The sequence below is a fragment of the Canis aureus genome, chromosome 22 (genome assembly GCF_053574225.1).
Source record: "Canis aureus isolate CA01 chromosome 22, VMU_Caureus_v.1.0, whole genome shotgun sequence".
Taxonomy (NCBI): domain Eukaryota; kingdom Metazoa; phylum Chordata; class Mammalia; order Carnivora; family Canidae; genus Canis; species Canis aureus.
In genome coordinates, this window is record NC_135632.1 from 15,307,284 (window position 1) to 15,333,450 (window position 26,167).

The 26,167-nt window shown below is 43.7% G+C and overlaps 1 protein-coding gene across 24 annotated transcripts in view; it reads right to left on the reverse strand.

Annotated features, from left to right (window-relative positions):
- ZBTB38 (zinc finger and BTB domain containing 38) overlaps window positions 1–26,167 on the reverse strand; it is a 132,720-nt gene that overhangs the window by 35,440 nt on the left and 71,113 nt on the right. For 9 of the 24 annotated variants that reach the window (XR_013361101.1, XR_013361098.1, XR_013361099.1 and 6 more), the window contains 2 exons: window positions 25,298–25,363; window positions 10,442–10,540 (listed from right to left, as the gene is read on the reverse strand). The gene's annotated coding sequence lies outside the window, so the exon portion shown is untranslated. Of the gene's footprint in view, window positions 1–10,441; window positions 10,541–11,348; window positions 11,701–12,020; window positions 12,178–24,325; window positions 24,688–25,297; window positions 25,364–26,167 lie in introns of those variants that run through there. The other 15 variants (XR_013361103.1, XM_077864911.1, XM_077864897.1 and 12 more) reach the window with 5 other exon arrangements.

A 26,167-nucleotide genomic window follows, 5' to 3' on the forward strand; every position in this document is an offset into this window, starting at 1 on the left:
TCACTGTCCTAAACTTTGGTGATTCACTGTCCTCTAAAATTTATGTGGTCAAGTATCCGTATTCTAGCTTCCATAACTACTAAAGTATTCCATCTTAATGAAGGACAGGTGGTGAGAAGCTGTGACACAGAATATATGTGAATCATAGAATATATTCTTCAGGATCTCTCCTGTTCATGTTTGTTCATTAAGAAAATTTCTTAATATATGAATCCTAGGGGGCAGAGTGGCAGATAGCAAACTCTTCGCTTTGCTCCAAAAGTCACTTTAACCATAAGGTTAGCTTGAGCTCCACAAAATCAGATTGACACTCCTGGAAGCACCTGGCTTTCCTTCTCAAACGGGGCTCCGTACTCCTCATTAGCAGATGATGTGGTGAGGGGAGCAATAACTGCTGAGAATGCACAGGCATTTACCAGTAGCTCCTTACTGGGTCAGAGTAATTTGGACGATACCATGCTTCACTACTATATGACACAAATAACGATTCCAAAAACCAGACCACAGAAGCGCAGCCTGGGCAACCCAGCAGTCAGAGCTTCAAACAATGGGATCAACACAATAAAGCATATCCCCCAGGATCACAAGTGTCTCCAGGGAATCTCTGCAAACTCCTCAGTAGAACAATGGTGGTCAACCCGAGGAAGCAAATTCAGCTCTAGAGACCCTGGAGTGCGGGGTGGGGATGCAGAGTTGATCCTTCCAGCCTCTGGCCTCCCGAAGGAAAGCTGCGGATGCTCTTGCCCTGTCCTGCCACACTTCCTTCCCGTTGTCAACAGACAGCCCATGGTTGGCAGTCTCTCCCCACCTCCCCACCACGGGTAAGGTGCCAGCACACAGAGATCATTTTCACGGACCCAAGCTCTCATATATTCGAGTCCACGTACTACTTTCCTTGCACACACATTTCCTCCTCCCGTTGTTTTCCATCATTTCTCTTCCCCCACCCACTTTTCCAGTTTGAAGCCACCGCTGCCCACACTGCGATCTCTGGAGTGAGGCCAGGCATGGCAGCCCAGATCCCCGAGGCAACATGGGATTGTGCAACAGTCACCTCCTCCCAGGGTCCAGGAGATACAGGTGACTGGCAGGGCGGTCGGGCAAGCCCACGGGCAGGTCGGACGGATGTACAACTAGAGGCACAAGAGCTTCTGCACTGTGGGAAAGTGGCAGAAGCTCTGGCTGGTCACACAAATGGACGCACAGCGGTTTAGACAAAAGAAATGGCCTGGGGAAAACTGGTGGGTGGAAAAGGCTGGAGAGGGGGGTAGAATATGAAAGGAACTGAGTCCCAGGGAGCTTCTGCCAATTTCTCTCCAGAAAAGACACTAAATTGAAGCCGAAGGATGGTTTCTGGCAGTAGGCACGTATCCGAATAGTTCCCCAGCTCACCTGTTGGACTAAAAGTGGCGGGGGGTGGGGGGGGGGGGTGGACAGGGAGCGATCACAGCGATAAATACGTTGTCTACACTTAAAAAAAAAAAAAGTGAAATCCCCAAACAAACCCAAACCCACTGCAGATAAAAACAACCCGCAATAGGCTGTTTAAAAATTATGCTTTTAAATATACTGATCTAAAAAAATCTGAAGAACAGGCTGTTCTGCAGAACAGCTCGAGTTTCTGCTTGTGCTTTCATTTTAGAAAACAAATGCTCAGAGACTCCACAGTGGGAGGAGCTTCATCACACAGGGATTCAAACTCACAGAAAATGGCCACCGGGTTTAGAAGCCTGAACACAACAAACAGGACACTCGACGGACCTTCTGGGAATACACGGCGCTTACCTTTCGCGGCACTAACCATCTAGAGACACATAGAACCTTTTTCTCCAACCAGTAACGTAAATCATGGCCTCCAAAGGATTTGTTTGCTGAACGCCACAATGACTAATCACCCGACTTTTTTTTTTTTTTTTATCTTCCCTAAGCAAGGGAACCTCCTGGGGCGAAGAAATAGGTCATTTTTTAATGTAAGGTAGCGACTAGGCTCCGAGGTAAGACTCCCATTTAAACTTCATTTACAAAAAAAAAAAAAAAAGCCCTCAAAAAGTATTTCCTAAAATAGAGAAGCACCAAATCACCTTATCAGAAACTCGTGACAATAAATAGAAAAGAAAGTCTTAAAATAGATGATTCAAATGTGGCAAAAAGTTCTTGAGTGATTTCCTGAAAATGTCAAAACCAAAACCAAGTATTAAGAGTGTTAAATATACAGCAAAATAGGGCAAGAGGCCAACCCTGCCGTGTATGTTCGTTTAGGAAAACATGTGTTTCCCAGGTAATCAACCCGTGCTTCTGTGCACAAAGTCAAATCATAGGGGGTAGTGGCTAAAGAAACTCCAGAATTGCTAGACCTGGACAGGAAAAAATTTAAAGGTCTGGTTCTTTTTTTTTTTTTTTTTTTTTAACCCTATTTAGCCCAGCACTTGAGGTAGGCTACATTCTCTAACGTCTGAGTAAAACCCCATTCGAGGCCTCATGTCCATGCCACTCACTGCTTTTTCCATCTATCCTGGTGCCTTCTGCTTCCTCAGGGTGGTCCTCCCATTAAAGCAAAGGTGGAACACCACAGGAGGTAGGGTTCAGCAGCAGGCACCCAGGAAGCAGGTATGACTTTGGCTACTGTGAGATAGTCAACTGCTTCCACACACGAGCATAAATACAGCGCGGAGACCTTGAGAAGCCTCGCTCTTTGAGCTCACGTCAGGGACTACAAGACCAGAATAAGTAGGTGTAAGCAGGGACAGACCAGAATATTGATTTTTTTTTTTTTTTTTTTTAGATTTTATTTATTTATTTAAGTGACAGAGAGAGCACGCGTGGGCAAGAGTGAGCAGGGGGAGGGGTAGAAGGAGAGGGAGAGAGTCCCGAGCAGACTCCCAACCCAGGGCTCAATCCTACCACCTTGAGACCATGACCTGAACCAAATCAAGAGTGGATGCCCCAATCGACTGAGCCATCCAGGTGCCCCACTGAGTAGATTTTTTTAAAGAGGAAATCCTCACTTTGTTCTAGAAGTGAATAAACCTTCTATCAGAGCTAATCAGAAGTCTTTATGTCTACATGAAAATGCATGCAGGTTTAGGGAGACTGTGATTCCAAATGTGGGTCCCCCTGGCCTGGCAAGATAATATATCCGGCTTTGTTTTTACTGAATTTGTGGTCTTATTATCTAATTGTGATCAACTCTACAAATAATCAGAAGTTGTTCTAACACACGAACAGGAAAAATAACACAAACAATATGGGGCCTAGAAACAATATCCAACTCACAAAGCAGGAAGGAAGGGACAGCTCATATCTATCTCACCTTGCACAAAGCCTGCATTCATGGATTGCTGAAATAACCCCAGGATGTTCCTCTAGGATTTAAATAGCCACTAGTTTTCTCATGAAAATGCAGCAGGGGATGAACGCATGTATAAAAATGGCCAGCAAAACAGGCCAGCATAACACACGCATACCAGTGGCCAGTGCAAGCTGGGTTGTCTTCTTCATATTCCTTCAGAAAATACTTAATTCCTCTCAAAATTAAATTATTTTATAGCTTAGTAATTTGCATTGAAATAAAAGAGAAAAAAGCACTTTCAAAAATAGGAATCCACCTTCTGCTTCTCCCAGTTTAAAAAGAAATTTTCTTGACTACTTTAATTGACAAGAATCCCAGTGGTCAACAGGATGGTAGTTTTGCATCATGGTGTCCAACTGGGTACTTGAAGCCCAGCAGGCATTATGGTCCACTCTCTCTAATGGAACAGCTTCAGCCTCTCTTTAAGCTTTGCTTTCTGACTGCCATCTGCTTTCCTGATCACCTGCCTTAAGAGAGGACCCCCCTCCTTCTGCAGAGAGTGAACTGGACTAAGCACTGGACACTGGGTTCTCTTCCCAGTTTGCTACTACCTGTGTGATCCTGAGTAAATCCCATGATGTCCCTGGGCTCCTATATTCTCATCTAAAATGTGAAGAGATGGGGCTAGTTTATTTCTAAGGTTCTTTCTGGCCACATAATTTGACAACCATAATTCCCTACCTCCCACTTGATTATCTTCTGATTGATTCCCAGCCAGTCTCCATCTGTTGGTAAGCATCCTAATTTTCCCAAAGCAAGCAATCTCCCATCCTTAAATTCACACACTTTCCTCAAAAGTGTAAGGTAAAAGCAGAACCCAGAATCTGACTGGTATTAGTCATTCTATGAGGAGAGTCAGAGGGGACTCTGAAATCAGGACCCCTGGCAGACCTCAAGCATGGTGTTAACTCTCACTCCACCTCTCTACTTGCTTATCGTGGCTCCTCTGCTTCTTTGCTGGAGAGGGAACATAATTCATCTTGAAGCCAGAAGAAACCTCGGTCATCACTGAGCCATACCTTCCTTGGTCACAGATGAGGAAACCAAGCCAGCAAAGTTACATGACTTTCTTTCCCCAGGTCACACAGTGGGACACAGGGACAAGTCTCAGGCCTGCCGGTTGGTCTGGTTTCTCACACCATGGTGAGTGGTTTTTTTTTTGTTGTTGTTGTTGTTTTTTAATCTCTTCCAACCTCCCTCTGCAGGGCTCTGGGCTCTTTCCCTCTCCCCATCATAAACTTCCTTAGGGCCTCAGAGGGTAATCAACAAACACTTGCTGAGCACCTCCGGCAATCCCCCAAGGAGCTGTTCTCCATTTTCAACTGGCATAGTGACTCTGGGAACATTTAGCGCTGCAAAGGACAGTAACAACTATAGCAAGACACAAATCGATGGTCTTATCAGTGTAGAAATCCACTGGTGTTTTCAGTTTAAAAGGAAAGCTTGCAGTAGCATATGGATGGTAGATAAGGACAGGTGGGGAAAACTAGGAGGCCCCATGAGCGTGGGGTCTTAATCTGGTACCTGGCACATAGTTGATATTTGTTCAACAATTTCAAGTTTGTGCATTAGCTGTGCTCCACTTGTTTCTTGTCAAAAGTTCTGAGGTTACAATAGTATCAGGGACAAAGGTCTCTAAGCTAAAATCAGAAAGAGTGATCTATTTCATATTATCTATCTGTGCCTGGGGAAACAATACGGTGTATGGAGAGAAGAGCCTGGGCTTTGGAGTCAGACCCTACGGTGTGAAAATCTCATCAACTGCATTACTGATCCTCTCTGCCTCAATTTCCGCCACACCAGGTTATTCTGATATTCTAATAAAGATGGCTGAAATAATGCATGGAAGGTATAGAACTCACTTCATGAAAGTTGCTCCATCTTTTCCCCTTAGGCACGATAGGAATAGAGAAAGAAACTCATTTCTAGGAAGGTTCCAGGCCACTGGCATCCTCCAACAGAAGCAAACCACCAACAGAATGCCAAGGGTATTACAAAAGGACCTGGTATCATTTTAATAAACATATTCACATTAAGTTATCGGATTTTTAAATTATGTACAGGGAGTATAAAGCTCAATTCAATATGAACAAGTCAAATACGTCTTATATTCTCCACACTTAGCTTAAGTATCACGGATAGACATATGTCTCAATCCCTTCTTGTGAATAAGCAAGGAAGACAGCGAGCACTAGGAGGAAAAAGAGGATCAATTCTTCTCTCATCTATAAAATGAGGTTGGGATGGATAAGCAAAATGAACTAACCTAAAAATTCTATGATTCCTGGATGCAGACAGGCAGAGAAAGGAATCAAGTTAGCAGAGATGTTTACCAACCAGAGGACACTGAGTCAGACAGAAAAACGCATCAAAATATATTTTAATGGCATCACCAGGCAATGTTGCTGCCATTATATTTCCTGCAGGAAGAGAAGTTGATATGGAGGCTACACGTCACCCGGTACTGCTGTGGATGTGCTGCAGACCGAGACGGTTGGGGGATGAGAATCCCAGCATGCCTTGACTATCTGGGACTCGTCTGTTTTTATCTTCTTACAAATATAATCCATTAATGTTAAGTCTCAAGTTTGCCCCTTTCTCTGCTTCCTAGAAACTGGCACTTGTTAATCCTCACCTTGTCCTGCTTGTCTAAAATGAAGATTCCTAGGCCCTCCCCCAAAATCTATATACTTAGAATCTCTGGATTGGGGGTGGGGGTGTCAAGGACCACATTTTAATGCATTCCCCAGGTGGATTCTTATCCATACTAAGTTGCCAGTCAGTTGAATTATCACGGGATAGATTAGCTATAATGGGAGGAATGCTTTTTCCTTGATAAAATCAACACATTAAAATGAGTCATAAAGATAATGCTTTGTATATAGATGCATATTATACAGAAATTTGCATATCTATACAAGGTTGTAAGGGGAAGGGAATCAACATTTATTAACTTCCTACTATGGTACAGATCCTGACCAAATTATGTATTACTCAATCTTCAAAATAATCTTATTTGAGTTATAGATGGAAAAAGTTAGGCCCTGGGAGTAACTTTTCTGAAGTCACAAGCCTGGAAAATGGCCCGGTGAGGTTGTGAAACTAGATTTATCTGACCCCAGTCTTCTCATTCCATTGTATTAAGCTCATATGCCCATGAAAACACACACACACAAACACGCGCATGCGCGCACACACTTTCTCTCTCACACATACATATAGCCATTTAGTAAAAGGCAAAGGAATTAAAATACTTTTAGCAAACCTCTTCCATCAACAGAAATGTAGTTTTCAACAAACTTATCCTACCAACAGCTATTCTTTGGTCTGTCTACTCACAACCATATTTAACAGTTGGAATTTTAGTAATCAGAAGTGTTTTGGGGGACTCACTAGGATCAAATTTAATGGTGATTCTTGATTAGTACAAGCTACAAATTCTTGTGAATGAAACCATTTAATATTCATTCTGCAAGTCATATTACCTCAAAGAGAAAAGTGTCAATAATGTGATGTAGCCTCTGTCAATCCAACAGCGTCCTGAGCCCAGCCCCCACCTCCCCAGAGTCTGGTACTTCCGGCTCCCTCCACTAGGAAGCCCCTTCTGCTGGCTGGTGGAGTCTGTTCCCTTGTAATTCTTCCTTGCTCTCTTGCCAGACTTCTCACTAGGTCCGTCCCCTAGGTCCTTCTTTCTTTTCCAATAAGGCTCCATCCTCCATCTTTGCTTCCCTATATTCTCTCTCTAGATAATCTCCCATCTCTTGACTTTTTCTTAGATCTTAATGACTCCCAAGCTAGCTCTGGCCCTCCTCTGTGCACAAAGCCCCCCGTGAGCTGTCACCACCTCAAACTCAGCACCTCTCACATGGTGCTCCTTACCCACCTTTGACGTTTCCCTCACAGGCAGCACTACTCTGGGAAATTTCAGTGGCAGCTTTAGCTATTCCTTCTTTACGGAAATGTCACATTGCGTCTGTTCTCTCTTTCGCATCTGTTCTTTCCTGTTTCACTGCTATCACCCATTTCAGGCCTTCCCTTCCAACAGTCCTACCTTTCCTTGATGGGCTGTGGCAGCCTTCTAACTGGTCTCCCTGTCACCAGTTTCTGCCCTGCCTTTTCTTCTGCTCCATCTCCCCATGAGCTACTCACAAGAGCATGCCCTGGATGCATAGCTGTGACACTCCCCTGTTCAAACATATTCAATGACTCCTTTTGGTTTAATACATTCATATTTCCAAGCTTGACATTCAAGACCATTATTGTTCGCCACTGAATGTTCTGTTTTATTTCCCACTTGATGCCTGTATAGGCCAGTTCTACTCAACTGGACTCACTACCTTTCCCTGAATATGGTTCATGCTCTCTTGTTCTCCTGCTGTTCTTCCTATCTCAAATGCCTTCTCCCCATCTCTCTCTTTTAAAAAGACTTATTTTTTTTTTTAATTTTTTTTTTTTCTTTATTTATGATAGTCACAGAGAGAGAGAGAGAGAGGCAGAGACATAGGCCGAGGGAGAAGCAGGCTCCATGCACCGGGAGCCCGACGTGGGATCCGATCCCGGGTCTCCAGGATCGCGCCCTGGGCCAAAGGCAGGCGCCAAACCGCTGCGCCACCCAGGGATCCCGTCAAGACTTATTTTTTTAAAAAGATTTTTTATTTACTTGAAAGAGAAAGAGCATGTGCATGAGCAGGGGGATACAGATAGAGAGGGAGAAGCAGATTCCCCACTCACCAGGGAGCCAGATGTGGGCCTCAATCCCAGGACCCTGAGATCATGACTTGAGCCAGAGGCAGACACTTAACTTACTGAACCATTTAATATTCTGTATTAATAGAATAGTAACCTGCATCTATAATAATAGGGCACCTATAGGCCCTAGGTGCCCCTATTTATTTTTAAGAGAGAGAGAAAGAGGAGTGGGGACAGAGGGAGAGAGAGAATCTCAAGCAGACTCTCTGCTGAGTGCAGAGCCCAACTCAGGCTCGATCTCACAACCCTGAGATCATGACCTGAGCTGAAATCAAGAATCGGACATTTATCTGACTGAGGCACCCAGGTGCCCCTTCTCCCCATCTCTTTTATGGAAATTCTACATCCTTCAAGGACTTGCTTAAATGCCTTTTCTCAAGAAAGAATCCCTTGATTCCTAGAAGTAAAAGAGCCTTTTCTTTTTCAAACTACCAAACTATCTTTTTTGGCATTTACCACACGGTGTTTCTGCATATTTTATTTCCTCACCTACATAATAGGCTCTGAAAGGCAAGGAATCAGATCTTTTTTGCTGCCGAATCCTCTGTTTTCTCTAGCACAGTGATGTACTCATGTAGACACTCAATAAATATTTGCTGTGTAACATTTGTAGAACTCCTAGAAATTTACAAAGCACATTCACATTCAACATCTCATTTGTTCTATCTGGAGTTAAGTTTGTTATAAGCAGCATTCAAGACTTACAAACTGATTTCTGTTGCTTAATGCAATTACCGGAGCTATCTCTAACTTTGTATTCTGTAAATCAGAGCATCTTAAATTGCTTTACCTTTGAACACTCCTAGTCCTGGGTAACCTACAAAGCTAGAAGAGAGAAGCATTTCAAGTTAAAGAAAGCTTCCTTGCCAAACTGCTTTCCTCTATATCTGTCGGTTAAGTCGACAAATAAAAGACCACTATAAGCAAGTGACAGTAATGGCAAAGTCAGAATTTAAAAGAGAAGAAATTCCTTTCTTTTTTGGGGGCAGGGAGGAGTAGAGGGAGAGAGAGAATCTTAAGAATTGACTCCAATGCTGGGGTCCACCTCACAACCCTGAGATCATGACCTGAGTGAAAATCAAGAGTTGGATGTTTAACCAACTGAGCCACCAAGTGCCCCAAGAAGAAATTCCTTTCAAGATTTTTTAAAAGATCTATATATCCTTAATGGGTCAATCTTGAACATCCTTGGAGCTAATATTCTAGTATGTTAGCAAAAGCAAATCTCTAACAGTTGGACAAATAATTCCTTCCTAAGAGATTGAACATAATTAATAATCATGATTGTAAAAATACAGCACATTTGGTCTTGAATACCCAAGTGCCTTATAGGAGCTTAATATACATTTGTTGAGTGAACACATCAATGAATTAATTCAGAGAAGATCTTACTATCGTTTCTAAGTTGAAAGTAAAAGTTTTAATAGTTGGATGGAAGTATAGGTTAAATTTGGAAAAAAGAGAAAAATTGCATCGAAAGGCAAGAACTATGACATGCCAGCGACTCAGGTCTCTTTCTGCAATACCTCCCACTCTGCCTGCTGGAGAGGCAGGTGAATGAGGGGTGAACGTCAGGCACAGCCCATCTGACTGTCTCTTTGAAGATTAGGCTACAAACTCTTGGAGGGGGCAAGCACTTTGCCTTGAACTTTGTGGTCCTAGCATTGTGCTTTGCATATAGAATGTGTACCATACGTGCAGTATGAGCTATATAGCCCTCCAGGACCTGTCTGAATTTTTTCACATGTTAATCCTTCACATCTGTTCTTTACCTTGTAGAGGTATTGTGAGAAGTAAATAAATAAATAATCCAGCACTTTGCTAGCTGTCAGTTCTTGTCTACATAAAAACTGCAAGTGTCCTGGGGGTGGGCTCTTCATGTGTGCACTCTCCATGCCTAACGTGGTACTCACCCTACAGCAGGCCCTGAGCTGGCTACATGACTGACTGAGATCCAAGCTGTGGTCCCACCTCGGCCCAACCCACTGGGGTGCCCTAAAGAGTCATTTAAACTCTCTGGGCCTCAATGATGTCTGTGGGCCCTTCCAGTCTGGACAAATCTGAGATCTACAAAAAGACTTCTAGAAGCTCCCATGATAGTCATTGGCAGAATTGGAATGAGAAACCAGTCGTCCGGGAGCCCTGTTTCACTTAGCTCCTCCTTCATCACAGGGGCCTCCTGTCTCCTTAATAACAGTTCACTTAAATGTCATTGTCACTTTGTAATCCCCCAATCTGGTCAATTGCTGGCACAAATCAGATGCCCCTTGGGAGTCATTCAGTCCCTCAGAAAAATCCCTTTCTTATTTCATACGGACTAACATGAGACACAAATTCAGTTACCTCAGTGAGAACACACCAGCACTAACAGTTTCTTATGCTTTGGAAGAAATCACTTGGAAATTCTTGGTTCTGAGTCCTCCATCTCCTCCTCATCAAGACCTAAAAAAGAAAAAAAAAAAAAAAAAAAGAAAGAAAGAGCACAGTCCCGTGACTGGCTGCCAGGATTTGATGTTTCAGCAATGACAATAAGTGCAATTAGCATGTATGTTGAACACGTACTCTAAGTACTGAGCAAAATACCGCCATATGTGACCTTGTATAGTCTTGATAATACCCCTCAAATGTAGGAGACGTTCCCCATTTTACAGCTGCACAAAAAGAGGCTTTGAGAGGTCATGGAATCTATTCAAGGTCACACAGGTAGTTTATGTTAGAGCTGGGACTTAAACCCAGGTTCAGTTGATTCCAAAGCCTGGGCTATTAACCTGTAAACAAGTGTTTTAAAAAACTTTCTGTGACCCGCTGTTTTTAAAAATTACATTATATAAACAAACCCCAAAGTCTTAAAATAACACTTGGTTTTACTAAATGCAATGTGCTCTGATATCTTCTATTCTCTTCTTTTCTGTATTGGATTATATAGTCTATGTCTTTAAAAAAAAAAAAAAATCCTGAAGTAACCCACTAAACCGAGTCCACAATCTTCTAATGGGTCCCTACTCTTGTTGGAAAACCACGACACCGACGTATAGTAGTACCTCACCAGGAGTTTCTCTGAAGCCACGCTCTGAATTCTCCTATGCTTTTTAGCCCTGCGAACCTGACCCGAGTCGTTGAGGTGGGCAATTGGGAGAAGTCTTCAACCGTTAAAATATGTATAAGGCACCATAACATACATCATCTATAATGGATCCTTCAAAGGAATATTCAATTAGGGCCGAAGTCCAGAATGGAATTAGTCACTTACCGACAGCAGAGGTGGACTTATAAAGTGGAGTCGTGGACAGACTAAAACCGCGGGTGCCTTTACGATGCACCCTGCAGGGCAGCGGCTTAGGCGGGCGGTTGTGTTGTACCAACAGAGGCGGCCCGAACTACTCGGAGGAGTGAGAGGCTGAGATTGCAACCCCTGGGGGCAGGGCCCTGCCTTTGCACGTCCCATTCAATTCCAGGGGCTCGGCGGTGAACCGAGAAAATCATCAGGTCCCCGCTGCGTCGGAACTGGGGTCCCCAGTCGCGGGCCGGGCGGGAGGAGCTGCGGCCGCCTGCGCGGTTCCTGAGCCCGCGGGCCCCGGGCCCTCGGGTCCCCAAGCCCTCGGGGGCGCCCTCCGCCCTCCGCCCCCGCCGCCGCCCCCGCCGCCCAGCGCAGCCGCGCAGTCGGGCCGTTAGACGCGGCGCCACCTGCCCGGCGCGGCTGCCGACCCTCGCCCGGGGCGCAGGCCCCGCTCCCGGCACCTGCGGCCGCCGCGCCCCCGCCGCGCCCCCGCCGCGTCCCCGCCGCGCAGGGGCTCCCTCCTGGGGAGGGGACGGGACGGGAGGGGAGGGGGAGGGGGGAGGGGCCGGGCCGGCGGCACCCGCGCCCCAGGCCGCGCCCCAGGCCGCCCCCCGCCCGCCCTCCGGCCCTGCGGGCGGCACTTACGGGGCTCCCCTGCTCCGGCGCGCGCTGCCCGGGGGGCCATGGCTCTTCCGGACCCGCGAGCCCGGCCGCTGCGCCACTCAGCACCGCCCAGAAAATGGACGCCGGCGGCTCGGCTCCGGCGGCCCGGCCCGCCCCCGGCCGGCCCGACCGTCAGCCCGCGGCCCGGGGCGCCGGGGAGCGTCGCGCGGAGACCAGGCCCGGCGGCGGCGGCGGCGGCGGGACCCGGGCGGGGCGGGGCGGGGGCCGCACGCCCGGCCCGCGAGGCCCAGCCCGCACCTGGCGCGGCGGGGGGGGGGGGGGGTCCTGGCGGGGCCCGGGCTCCGCCGCAGGGGCTGCGGGGGCTGCGGGGGCTGCGGGCTCCGCCCCCTCCCGGGGACGGCGACGGCCCCGGCCCCGGCCCCGCGCGGACCGCGGCCTCCCGCACTTCGGAGCAAGGCCCGGGGCCGCCGAAGGGACCCCGCGGGCCGGATCTCAGAGGGCGCCCGTACCCAGGACTCGGAGAAAGTCCAGGGCAGGAGTGGTGCGTCACCTGTGCCTTCCCGTGGCCGTCGGGGGAGGCCTGCATCCACGGCCCCAGCCCGCTATTAAAAAGCACTTCACGCAAAGACCCAGTCCTCTCCTCCACATAACGCGCCCTGACTGCCTGCTGGCATCTTTCTTCCAAGATTCAGGGGCTGCTCGTTGAAAAAGTATTTACTGAGGCCTGCCACAAGTTTGCCTTGTGGAGCTATGAGCCTCGTGCACTAACGCGCAGGTTTTGTTTGCTTTTTGTTTTTCAAAGCCATCCATGTTCCCTGCGTTTTGGTAGTACGACTCTTATTTTAAAATTTTCTTGAGCAGGGAAGCCTGGGTGGCTCAGCGGTTAGGCCTCTGCCTTAGGCTCAGCGTGTGATCCTGGAGTTCCTGGATTGAGTCCCGCATAGGGCTCCCTGCATGGAGCCTGCTTCTCCCTCTGCCTCTCTCTGTCTCTCATGAATAAATGGATAAAACCTTAAAAAAAAATTTTTTTTTCTTGAGCAAAGATTTACTCCCAGGTTGCAACTTAAAAGGATTAAAAAAAAAAAAAACCTGTTGTCCTGTTTTTAGTTTGGAATGCAATGTTTGCAATTCTGCATCTCAGTTCCTGACCATATTTTAAAGACCTGATCGTTTTGAAGAATAAAGTGGATTACAATATTAAATACACGTCTAGCAAAACATTTTAAATAATCAAGGAAAAATAAATTGACTTATAGTCAAATTAAAGAATTATGTAATTTAAAAATAAAGGCCGGGTTTTAAAGGCTGGCGGTTTGGGCAACATGCACACACATGTACACTAGCAGTTCCCCAGCCTTCTCAAAGCCAAGCACCCTCTAGTCTTTCTCAGTAGGCCACATGTTTAGAAAGATCTATTCCACTAAATTGTGTTCATTAACTAATGATTCATCTTGCCACTTAAAAAACAACCCTGCAATGTTTTTGTGTAACTGCCAATCAGAGCTTCTACAACACCTGAGCCAATCCATTGTTAATGGTAGATTGCAACCTAAGGAAACTTGCGGTCTGATTGCAAGTTTATGCGTTCCCAATGAGGCTTTTGGAAACTGTGAAAATCATTTGGAGACCTCCAAGAAAACTGAGGCACCCAAATTAGGAATCGCAGGTTGGAAAGTGCCAGTATGAGGCATGACTGTGCTTCCCTGAGACTGGGAAGGCAGGAAGTGGAAGAGCAAGGGAGTTTGGCCTTTGGATTCTGTCCCGCTGGGTTGAAAGCCCAGCTTTGTCACTTACAAAGCCACTCACTGTATAATTTTAGGCAAGTTACTTAACCTCCCCACGCCTCAGCTTCCCCATCCATAAAATGAGGTTTATTTTAAGATTACACTTACTTGTAGGGCTTTTTAATAATAAGTGGGATAATACATATGAAGTCTCTACAGAAGTGCCTGGAACATAGTAAGTGCTCTATACGTGTAAACTGTTGTGGCTGCTAGTGCTAGAAGGCAATGATCCAGAGCTCTAAGTTCCTACCATCCAAGCAAGAAGAATCATACGTACGTAAAGCAACCTTTATACCCTATAAATTTTCCATGGGTGAGCTCCCAGGGTCACCAGGTGAGTGACATAAAAGGATTTAAACACAGGTCTGTCTCCACAGTCCACTTTCTATGCTGCTAACATGTTCCAGGTGGTACCTTGATCAGACGCTGTCAACAGCTTGTTAAGGGTGAAATCGGCTCTGGCTTTCCTAAGAGGCTTAGCAAGTGAATGGCTCCTTACATCCACTTGGGAATTTACAAACAGTGGCATTTCTTTCTCATTAGAGCCAAATGTTTCTCCAGAAGCGAGTAGATTTCCCCAAATTGTTATTAATAACTAACATATCATGGCAACAGTTTTAAACGCCACAGCCGAAAACTTACATAAGCAGGCTGTCCTTCAAAATTTTCCACCCTTCCTCATAACCAGTCTCAGATTCTCTCTCTTAATCATTCTTCTGAGTATGGGGAACTATCTGGAAAATTCCAGGAACATCCCAACTCGTCATGATTTTATTCTTTTCTGTAAAGGTTTATTCTTTCCAAACCAGCTCAATTTGTCTATATTTTTTGTCTATATTTTTATAATACCTTTCAGTTCAATACATTTGCAAATCAGAAAAAAAAAAAAAACAACCCTAAGACTTTTGGGATCTTCTTTTCTTAAATATCCACCAGTTCTTTGACATCTCCACAGCCTGGCTCCTGGTCCTTGCCCCACCCCTTTCCCGGGAGGGTTTCCTCATTTTCTACCTTTAATCCTCACTTGACTTCTGCTAGGCTACAGCTACATTCTTGCACTTTTTGATTTAGGACTGTTGGCCAATGTAACGTTTACTGCCCACTTCTTTGCTCCTTCTCTCTCTAAGGTTTCAATATTATCATAATATATAAAAAGACTAGAGTTTGTCTCTTTTTAAAACCCACTTCCTTCCTTAGTTTCCCACCATGGGTTAGGAATCTATAACTCATTCTGTCTCTCATATTTGCGGCACTCTGTTAATTTATTGTTTTACTTCTCTTCTCTCTTGCCCTTATCTTGGGCTGAGGGAAATTTCTATCACTTGGCCTCCTTTTATGTGGCTGCTGATCTCTTTCCCTTCCAGCATTTTAAGAAAGTCCATGTCTGAATCGTCTTCCCTGCTTCCTGAAGGGCCTCTTGTGGTGGTGTGCTGAGAGGTGTACCAAAATCCCTGAAGAAGCAGTGTTTGGAACAGGGGCTCTAGGGCTCCAGGGAGCCAGGCAGAAAGGAGTGTGAACGGTGGCCCGCAGGATAATTCATATCCCACCTCAGTGGGGAATAGGTGTGGTCACTACCCAGTTCAAGGTTGGCCCTTGCTAGGAAGGGGGGGAAGGCCAGATCTGCAGAATTTTCCAATAAAGCCAAAATCAGAATTTTTATATAAAATCTATGGAATGTTGACTACTTAAAACAAAGGAATCTGAATCTGAACAAGCCTCTAGCTGTAACTACCAATTTATAAGAAATTTCTGCAACAGAAACATGTAGAACAGCACCAAGGAGTGTAACCAATCAGATTTCAGATTGTAGGAAACTCTATAGGTCAAACACTGTCTTCAACAGACTTTTTTTTTTTTTTTTTTTTTATTTATGATAGTCACAGAGAGAGAGAGAGAGAGAGGCAGAGACACAGGCAGAGGGAGAAGCAGGCTCCATGCACCGGGAGCCTGATGTGGGATTCGATCCCGGGTCTCCAGGATCGCGCCCTGGGCCAAAGGCAGGCGCCAAACCGCTGCGCCACCCAGGGATCCCAACAGACTTTTTTTTATAGCAATAACAAGGATGAAATAAAGAGGTCAGGAAACCAATGAATTAAATGAAATTTAAGGGAATATCAATTTTACTGTACGGACCTTATTTGGAATTGTGCTTTGAACAATTTTTTTTTTAATGACATAATGGAACAAGTTAGGCCAAATTAGGAGAAATGCTAATTATGATATATGATGTTATTAAAGAATTATTATTTGCTGATAATAATAATGATACTGTGGTTATTTTTCCTAGAAAATCACATTTTAAATGTATTTTTTATAACTCACATTTTAAAAACTATTTAGAATATTAAAAAGTTAGAAAAAAATTTCAAGAATAATGCAAAAAAACACCTACATTCTATTCACATCTACCTACCTATTTTTTTCCCGAACCATTTATTTATTTATTTTTTAATTTATTTTTATTTATTCATGATAGACATAGAGAGAGAGAGAGAGAGAGGCAGAGACACAGGCAGAGAGAGAAGCAGGCTCCATGCCGGGAGCCCGACGTGGGACTTGATCCCGGGACTCCAGGATCCCGCTCTGGGCCAAAGGCAGGCGCGAAACCGCTGAGCCACCCAGGGATCCCCTCCCGAACCATTTATAAGTTACAAACATCATTCTCTTTTACCCCTAAATACTTTGGCATTTATTTGCTAAGCAAAGGGGCTTTCACTTCTTATCCATGTCTTTTAGAGAATCACACTAAAATACTTAGAGGTAAAATGTTATGATATCTGGGATTTGCTTCAAAATAATATAGGAGAGAACTCACATAAAACACAGTTGGGGGATCCCTGGGTGGCGCAGCGGTTTGGCGCCTGCCTTTGGCCTAGGGCGCGATCCTGGAGACCCGGGATCGAATCCCACGTTGGGCTCCCAGTGCATGGAGCCTGCTTCTCCCTCTGCCTATGTCTCTGCCTCTCTCTCTCTCTCTCTCTCTCTCTCTCTGTGACTATCATAAATAAATTTAAAAAAAAAAAAAAAACACAGTTGGCCAGCCACTGAGAATTGGAGAAGTTGGGTGATGGCTATGCGGGAGTTCATTAAACTAGCCCTTCCATATTCTGTACAGGTTCAAGATTTTCATAACAAAGTTTTAAAAGATTATGTAATGAAAGGCTTTAAAATGATATATGAAATGAATAAAAGGAAGATACAAAATTGTCTACAAAATATTATCTCAAGTATTAAAAAGATCACCATGCATAGATAAAAGATTGAAAGGATACATGATCAAATAGTAATATTCCAAATTATTTCACAGCAGATATATATTACTTTTATAATTAGAGTTATAAGCATAACGAGAAGAATTTATAATTAGAATAAGTTAGAAAATGAGAAAACAAAAACATTGCAATGGACTAGATTAAAATTATTAACAAAACACAAATGTGCTCTGGACTGTCCAAGGGGCCCCAGTTTGCTGATTTTGGCTTAGAAAATGGGTCTACAGACTATAGCCTAGGCAAAAATTCAGCTTACCACCTGTTTTTGTATAGCCTGTAAGCTAAGAATGGTTCTTACAATTTTAATTTACTTTATCTTTTTTAAAGATTTTATTTATTTGTTCATAAGAGACACAGAGAGAGAGAGAGGCAGAGACATAGGCAGAGGGAGAAGCAGACTTCATGCAGGAAGCCCGATTCAGGACCTGATCCCAGGACTCCAGGATCACGCCCTGAACAAAAGGCAGACGCCCAAACGCCCAGCCACCCAGGCGTCCCTGTTTTCTCTGTTGTTATATAAATACCTACATAGTATCCCCAATTGTGCTTCAATCCACAAAACCTAAAATATTGGTAATTTACCATCTTACCCTTTACAGAAAGAGTGTGCAAACTCCTGGTTTAGGACTGGGCTTCCCCTGTGACCTAAAAGCAGCTTATTGTAGAAAGCGCACTGGACAAGGAGTCAAGGATGGTCTCTTAACTGTCCAAGTGACCTGGAGAAGTCAAGACTTCTTTGGGCCACAGTTCCCTCAGTGACAAAATAAAGTATGTCTAAGGTCCACGCAGCAACTGAAAAGTCTGTGATTCACATTCCTCTAAGAGCTAAACAAGCAGTACAGGGATGATGACAACACTAAGTGCTGGCATGCCAGCCGGTGTGGTCCTCCTAAAGATCAAGGAATTCAATGAGAATAACTATTGGCCCTCCAACCAGGGTCTGGAGAGGCCAGAGAAGAGCAATAAACAGACTTTGGGCATTCTAAGAGCAGAGCAGCATTCCCACATTGGGCAACAGGACTTTGGGAGAGAGGTCCTAAAATCTGCAGCTTAAATCAGGTGTTTTGGGTCTATTTCTAGTCTTTGCTTTGTAGAGGACCACAGCACATGTAAAAAATTTGCTCATTTAAAGTTTAATCCAGATCTAGCAGAGCGATGGGGGCCGGGTGGGGCTCTCTGGCATCCTCAGATATAGGAGAGGAGCCTTGGGATGGAGCCTTCCTAAGATTCTGGGATAAATTACCCTTAAAGATGTCAATCTGTAGGCTCTTTGTAAGAGCTTACATGGGACAATTAAGCAGCAAGGCCAACATGACCACGGAAGCCAGACAGCACATCATGGCGCCAGCCCCAAGGCCCCAGGCCCATGGCCTGCATTTTAGGGGCTTTCCCAAGACTTCTTTTTTTCTGAGTTGCACCCCTTTCCAACTCTTTCTCTTCTCCCTTATACCCTGCACCCCTCCTCCCTTCAGGATATGCACAGCAGCACCTCCTTTTGTTCACCAGTGGCCTCCTGACTGCTCCCTTTGTTTCCTCTTATTTTTTGCACCCCCACCAGCTCCCCAAAACCCTCTCAATCTGCGGTCACCTCCCTCTCCCCATTTTGTCTTCTAGATGACCACCCATTCTCTGCCACATTTCCTCAATAGCCCACAGTTCCTAGAGAATCTTCTAGTGGTGTAGCTCTACTCTTTCCCTCCTAAAGGTTCCCTTCTTTCCTTCCACAGCTCAAGAAACAAGAGAAAAGGGGAAAAAAATTACAAGGGCACTGCCCTTCTGGGATTTAACCACATTCTCAGCTGGTGGCTTTTGTTTTCTCGTCTCACTGGCTTGTAAGGCCCTCGGGGCAGGCACTCCGCAGTCATGCTCTGTGCAGGGAAGATGGGCAGGACTGTTAGGCCTTAATTAGAGCAAGGCCTCAGACAGGGTAGAGGATTTTAGCAGGCAAAATGAAAAAGGAATTTCAAAATGTCCATTTGGCAGCAATTACCACAGGGGAAGGAAGAGGTTTATTGTATTTTATAAAGAAAATCATGAAAGCTCTCACGGCTTTTCGCGAACACAGAAATAATATTTACACTGGCTTTTTTAAAAACAACACAGAACCGGAAAGCAAACTCCCTCTGCAGGCCAAATGTAGTGAGCATAGACCCAAGTGCTAGTCTTGAAACCACCCCCAAGCAGGACTAGCTGCAGAAGCAAGGAAAGAATTAAGGGAAAAGATGCAAAATGAGTTACAAGATCAAAAGAACAATTTTCTGGTCGATGAGACTTTTAGGCCACAGCAGAGCTACACCAGGATCATCTACTGAAGAAATGAGCTTTGGCGACTGGTGTTTGATACACCTGCTACCCACCCACCAAGCCTTCTGCAGGAGAGCCAGCCAGGAGACCCTCACTGTCAGCCAAAAAGGCACCAGCATCTTGCCTGCATCACAAATTCAAATCTTAGCACTCAAGGGTTTCTCAACTTAACATCTGCTCATGAATGCAAAAGGGCAGCAGCCCTTATGGAAGTCACCTGGCACACGCAGGCAGGCCAGCTTGGAGTAGGGCAGCCAGACATACGGGGGCTTATTAGGAGCCAAGAAGTCTTGGGAAGGTGATGAGCATGAGAGATGGAGTCCCAGGAAGAACCGCCCTTGCCATCAGCTGAAATGCCCCCAAACTGAAGGCTGGCCTCCAAGGGAACAGTGTAAAAGGCCACTAAGAAAACAGCATGCCATCCATTTCTGTCTGGAACAGAGAGGACCCACAACTGTGCCTGTCAGTATGACACTCTGGCCTTGGGTGGGAACCTGGATGGAAGTTCCACAGGGTATCTCATGTCATCTTCCATTTTGCCAGGGATAGAGTGGTCACTGTCACACAATAGGTGCTCAACAGGCGATGCTCAAGGAAGTGAACTGAATTATTGAGGTCCACTCCCCCTTTGGTGGGCAAGACTGCTACAGAGGCCTAGAACATTCTTCAGGCAGTGGAACGTTTCATAAGTTAGCAGTGGAACATTTCATAAGTTAGTTAAAACCGAAGTGGAGGAGTCAACGAGGCCATCTCTGACTTGTGATGAGCAAAATCCACTAAATTATGAATTGATTTTAGAAGGTGCTTCTGATACATTCTGAAGGCTTCATATGGTCTTACTGCTTTCCTTTTTCTTTCTTTCTTTCTTTCTTTCTTTCTTTCTTTCTTTCTTTCTTTCTTTCTTTCAATATTTATTTGAGAGAGAAAGAAGGGGAAAAGGGCAGATGGAGAGAGAATCTTAAGCAGACTACACATTGAGGGGCTGATCTCATGACCCTGAGATCATGACCTGAGCTGAATCCAAGAGCCAGATGCTTAACCGACTGAGCCACCAGGAGCCTCATAGTTTCTAACTTAAATAGCAAACCTATCCCTTTGTTCTCAGAGCTTTATCAGCAGACTAACCTAAAAGGCCTAAAAGAGTTCTGATTCTTAAAAAGAATTTCTTTGGTATTACTTGCTCAAATAGAGAAATACCACTCCAAGAAGTAAGGCCTTTAGAAAGCTTCTATCAGGCAATGAGATCTGTAGAACCGAAGAGTTTTAGGCACGAAAGTACAAAGACAATTTATTGGCAAGATGGGACAGATCCTTCTACCACTTTTGAAAAAAATTAAAGGAAATGGGCATCTCAATGTGTTGCCATGAGTTTATTTCTGAAGTTCTTACCAAAAAAGTCTCTGAGGAGCCTTTCTTCTGTGGATTTCTGGAGTTAGTGCTAAATCTATGCTGGCATTTCATCACGACCACTGCACCTTCTTAGGTTGTTTCAGGGTGGGACTGGGTCAGAGGCAGTGACTTCACGGGCACTGTGTCCTGGGAATTTGACCAAAACCAGCCATGGGCCTGGCCCACCCTCTCAGTGCAGCAGGGGAAGCTGACCCTAGGAGAGGCTTAACCCGCGAAGTCATCAGATCTGGCTTTGTTATAGTGGCAGTTACACAAAGAAAGGAGTTTGCAGTCTGAGCATGAGCACTCCTCTGCCTCGTGATGATCCCTGCAGAACTTCACTTGGTTGGGTCCATGCAGGTCTCCACTTAAATGCCACCTCCTCAGGAAGGCTTTCCCTGGCCAATCATTCTATGGTTGCTCTCCTCCCAACATGTCGTTCTTGCCTTTTAAATTTTTATTTTTCTTCTTTGCACTGTCTTCTTTAATCATTTACACATTTATTTTTGAGCTTCCCCAACCCCACCACTCTACTTCACTAGACACAGTTCCTTAAGAAGCAGGCCCTGATCTCTCTTGTTCATTACTCTACTTCCAGCCTTTGGAATACGCTTGGCATATAGTAGGTGCTCAATACATGTGTCGAATGTTTAATTACCAACAAAGCTGTTAAGAATAGCATTTCCTCTAGAAGGGAGCTGTTAGAATGAACCACACAGTTCCAGGAACTCAAAGGCTTAGAAGGATTTAGTGCTAAAGATAAAGGTGCTAGATCTTTTTCTTGATCCTTCTTCCCCTACTAACAGCTCTAAAACAGGGTCTGGCTACCAGTCTCTCTATGGGGGATCCATGGAAATGGTTGAAGTAGATCAATATAACTCTGAGTGGCAAGAAATGCAATATTGGTAGTCTCACTGAGTTAAGGCTCAGAAAAACATTTCCTATTCACTGCCATCCCCCCGCCCCCCCAAAAAGAAATAAAAGAAGATAAGAATTGTAGACTATAAATCATTCAGGTAGAAAACCACAGATTTGCTCATTTTGTTTTGGTGAGAACAAAGCAGTTGTTTGCACATTCTTTCTCTCGCACCTGCTCTGGCCTGCCCAGTATAAGCACCTTAGCCAAAAAGTGTAAATGGGTTAAGCACAGCCTCTTAAACAATGAGAAGGGGTAGGTGCCATCTCTGCGATCATCAGGAAGTGTTTTTTGGCTAGACTAGGAAATCCAATAATAATTGTAAATGGGTAAGTTTAGAAAAGCTTTGTGCCTTGTAAATATTTCTGTGAAATATGAAGGCTAAGCATTAAAGCGAAACACGACAAAGTAATAAATAATAATTATTTTCTTCCATTCACTGGTCTATTTATTAGAGTGACAATGGTACAATATACTTCCCAACGGTCTCATTTGGCTTTCAACCTCCTTGAATTGTGTTTAAAATTCTTTTAGGCAAGACCGAGAGCAACATAAATGAATAATGCCACACACAAAAAAATCATTAGGTATGAAAGTCTACAAGATGACGCAACCATGCTTGAGTTAACAATAAAAGGATCAACATTTTATAAAGAAGAAATACACTGTTGAATCTATCGGGCATTCATTTTTGTGGTAAAACAATCCCATTGCATCCATCTAATCTTGTGATTAAGATTCAAATAGGTTCAAAATGATTGATTTGTACTGGCCTATCAAAACAGAAGACATTGTACTTGTAATCTTTCTGAATAGCAATAGTGTTTTAATCACAAATGCCCGGCTCATTATTTGCTCAAGAGTGAATGACAATTAGCTTGATCCTCCTGCAACTGTTAATGCTACCGGTACCGAAATAAACAGGCAAGACTGAATCAGGTTTCCGACATTTCCCCTCGGTTTACGATCTTCTGATTGATGCTACATTCAAAATGTACTTAGTCACTTTTAGTCACAAACGAGAAGGAAAATGGCCCCTGAGCAGCCCAAAAAAAAAAAAAAAAAAAAGGTGTTGCAGGAGGGATATTTCATGGCAAGCCCCAAGAACGAAATCACCATGAGATGAATCATGTTCTAATATCATTGAGCCAGAGAAAGACGCCAAGCAAAATATTCAAGTTGGCCTCAAAACAGCACAACAACAACAGCAGCAACAAACCTTTAGCCCATAAGAGCTTTGTACTGTACACACGGTGCTTTGGAATATTAGACCAACTGCTAGAATAAAGCAGCCATCTACACAGATGGTTCTGAGTCTCAATGTTCTTCACATAGGAGCAAACCTCAGAGGGGTTTCAGGTTTGCCAGTATCTTCCTCCTAACACATCTACAAAGACATTTCCACAAAGGCTCCAGGTGCACTTCTCGTTTGGGGGGGTGGGCTTGGGTTTGGGTCCTTCTCTACCCAGAGCTCTGAAGTTACCAGTGGAGGGAATCAGGGAAAACAAGAGCACAGGCATTTTCTGATTCTCAGAATTTCTGAGATGCCTTTTGTTTCAGTGGCGCCGGTGAACCAGTGATAATGAAACTACAACTACACCTCTGTACACAAACCTTGACCGGCATTCTGGGGCATGTTACAAAGAAAACCTTAATTTTGAAAGTACTGAGCACAAAGGAGGAAGAAAAAAGCCCTCCCTGTGCATGCTTTCTCTCTAAGTGTAGAAATATGGCTTAATGTTTAAGGCTCGAAGACCGCATTTAAAAACGTCTAAAGCCAGTCCAGACTATATGAGAGGGAAAAGGACTGTACAATTTTCCTTAACCATTTGTTTCTTGTTTTAAGACAATCTTTTGCATATCTGTTATTGCATTTTTAAACAAGACTTGGTTACCAAGGAAACAGGTTCTGGCCCAGTGTTAATTTGAAACTAAAATACATTTCGGAAGTTAAGCTTAAAGGAAAGAGCCCATGAAATTATTTTGAAAAGTGCCAGAATTTGGTACTTACAGAACCACAGCTGTATGGTCTGCAATGAACCATTCTAGGGACTCTTTCATTCAGTGAAGCTCTTTTTCTTCTAACAGGGCCATCTACATTCAATATTCCCCCCCCCCCTTCAAAAATTCTAACTCCTCATCTCTCCAAATAATAGATATACAAATAGCATATTTATTCTTGTAGATTTTCTAAAATTTATTTAGGAAGCATGTAAGTTTTCATTTTCATCTTTCACATAACACGTTTACAGACCGCTTCTTAAAATTTAAATATTTTAAATGTTTCTTATTAAGCTTGTTTGCGCTCTTTGAAATTATCTCAAGAAACCCATTTATTTTTAGTTTCAAGCTAAAATGGAGCTGAAGCAACACACTTTTCAAAAAATTCTTTTGTTGTCTAATGGCGCCACACCTATCATATATATGATTTTTTTAAAAGGAATCATCTCACTTTTAGAGCAGAATCATTTTGTGAGCTTAATCAAAGCTATATATTGATATAGTATCTGAATAAGAAAGCCTATCCAATTTAATACCCTCCCTCCAAAAAATTACAACTGTCTTATTTAATGTTTGTTCCAAAAGTAATATTTTAATCCATCTAAAATTCTTGCTTCATGGCTCAAAAAAAATCTATAAAACATGCAAATTTCGACCTACCTGTATGTATCACTTAATGCAGTGCTAGCATGACAAGACACTCAGCCATTTTTATGTAAAGCGATGGAGACCAACTGATTTCTCCGTCTTCTTGCTCACAAGTTTTAGATGCAATTGTCACACACACAAAAAATCATACGCAGAACAGCTTGAATGTACTGTGATCACGAGAACTGAATTTATCAACAGGAAAACAGGATTGAAAAAAAGAAGTTTCTCATCCAAGGTTTCTCTGAGGCTGCAACCAAGGAGGTGGTGTGTTGAATTTTTTTCCCTTCCTCCTCTGAGAGTTCAAAGCCCGGAGCTGACCACTGCAAAGGCCACTGTCACATTTGCTGAAAATCAAACCACTGATACCAGCACTGAAAATACAAATTTGAGAACCAAGTTGTTTGCACACCATGGAGTGCATAAGAGTTAAAAATAGATTCCACCTTGCCTCCTACCTGCATAATAAATATGTAAGTTTCAAGTGTTTAATTTGATATTCACATTAATTAACAATACAACATACATTATTTAAAAGACAGCAAATGCAAGAAGAAAGGAGAGACACCATCTGGTAGCAGAGTTTTGTTGTTGTTGTTTTTGTTTTTAGGGGCTGGGTTTTTTTTTGTTTTTGTTTTTGTTTTTTGGCTTTGTTAAAAAAAAAAAAAAGGTAAAATCCTATTTTGAACGTGATGAAAAGCAAACATCCAGAGGCAAATGAATCGGAACTGAAAGGTGATGTTGAAATATCTGAGGCTGTAATGAGGCAAAAACAAGTCTTCGCTACCAGATGATATGGCATACCGAGCATTTACATACTCACATCTGAAATACTAGGCAACGTGTAATGAATTCTATACACAGCATGCACACACAGCAAAAGCACGGCTAATCCTGCCTGCCATCTTAGGCTCACAGAAGCAAGATACGCACTGCATGCAGCACACCGGCACTGGGGAAGGAGGAGGCAAGGGGGCAGCTCACCTTAAATGCAGTATCTGATTAATGTTGTAAGTGACATTGCATATCAGCCTCAGAGTCTTGGTTCAACTGGGTAGGAGGGAACAAAGAAAAATGTCATCAACTGGTGATGCAAGATGAGCCCAATCACTAAACACTGTTTAGCAAACTCCAAATTCTGCAACCAGACAGTAGAAGGCATTTCATACATTTAAGCAGAGCTGCTGCACAATGAATGTGTCCTTTTGCTTCTGAGGATCAAACAATCCTTTTGCTAACGAAGAAAATAAGCTGGAATGAATACTGTCATATCTTCTTCTTGAAGCAAGCTTTCAATACAGTATGTATCTGGTTTGGGATGCATTTTATAGACTATTAATTTCATAGAATTGCTAACAACAACAGCAAAAAAAAAAAAAAAAACCCAAAACTGTTATGCTTTTGCAAAGTAAAAAATAATATTATGTAGGGTATAGCTTTTCTAGATTATTTTTCAGATCCTAAGTGATGCCGGCAGGCTTGTAGAAGAATGCATGATCGGGCTGTCTGTATCCGTGCTATAACCTCTAACCACAAGCTGTGTAAATGTATCCTGCTAAATGTATCTGCAGTACAGAATGGCAGATACCTCCTCAGTTGGAATTGTATTCAAACGTGAATGAATTTGCTTAAACTTAGAAGCAAATAAAATCAGTACAGAAAAATAAATTGATGCTGAATTCCTTTGGATGTACAGTTGACCGTCATGAACGATAAAAGCTATCCTTAGGATGCTGACCTAAATAATGTTAAGGCTTGCAGCAGCATACTTACCGCGCCTGCTCAGAACATAGAACATGCAAAATGATTTTTCTCCTCCCTCCCTCTCCAAAAGCTAAATTGTAAAGTAACAAG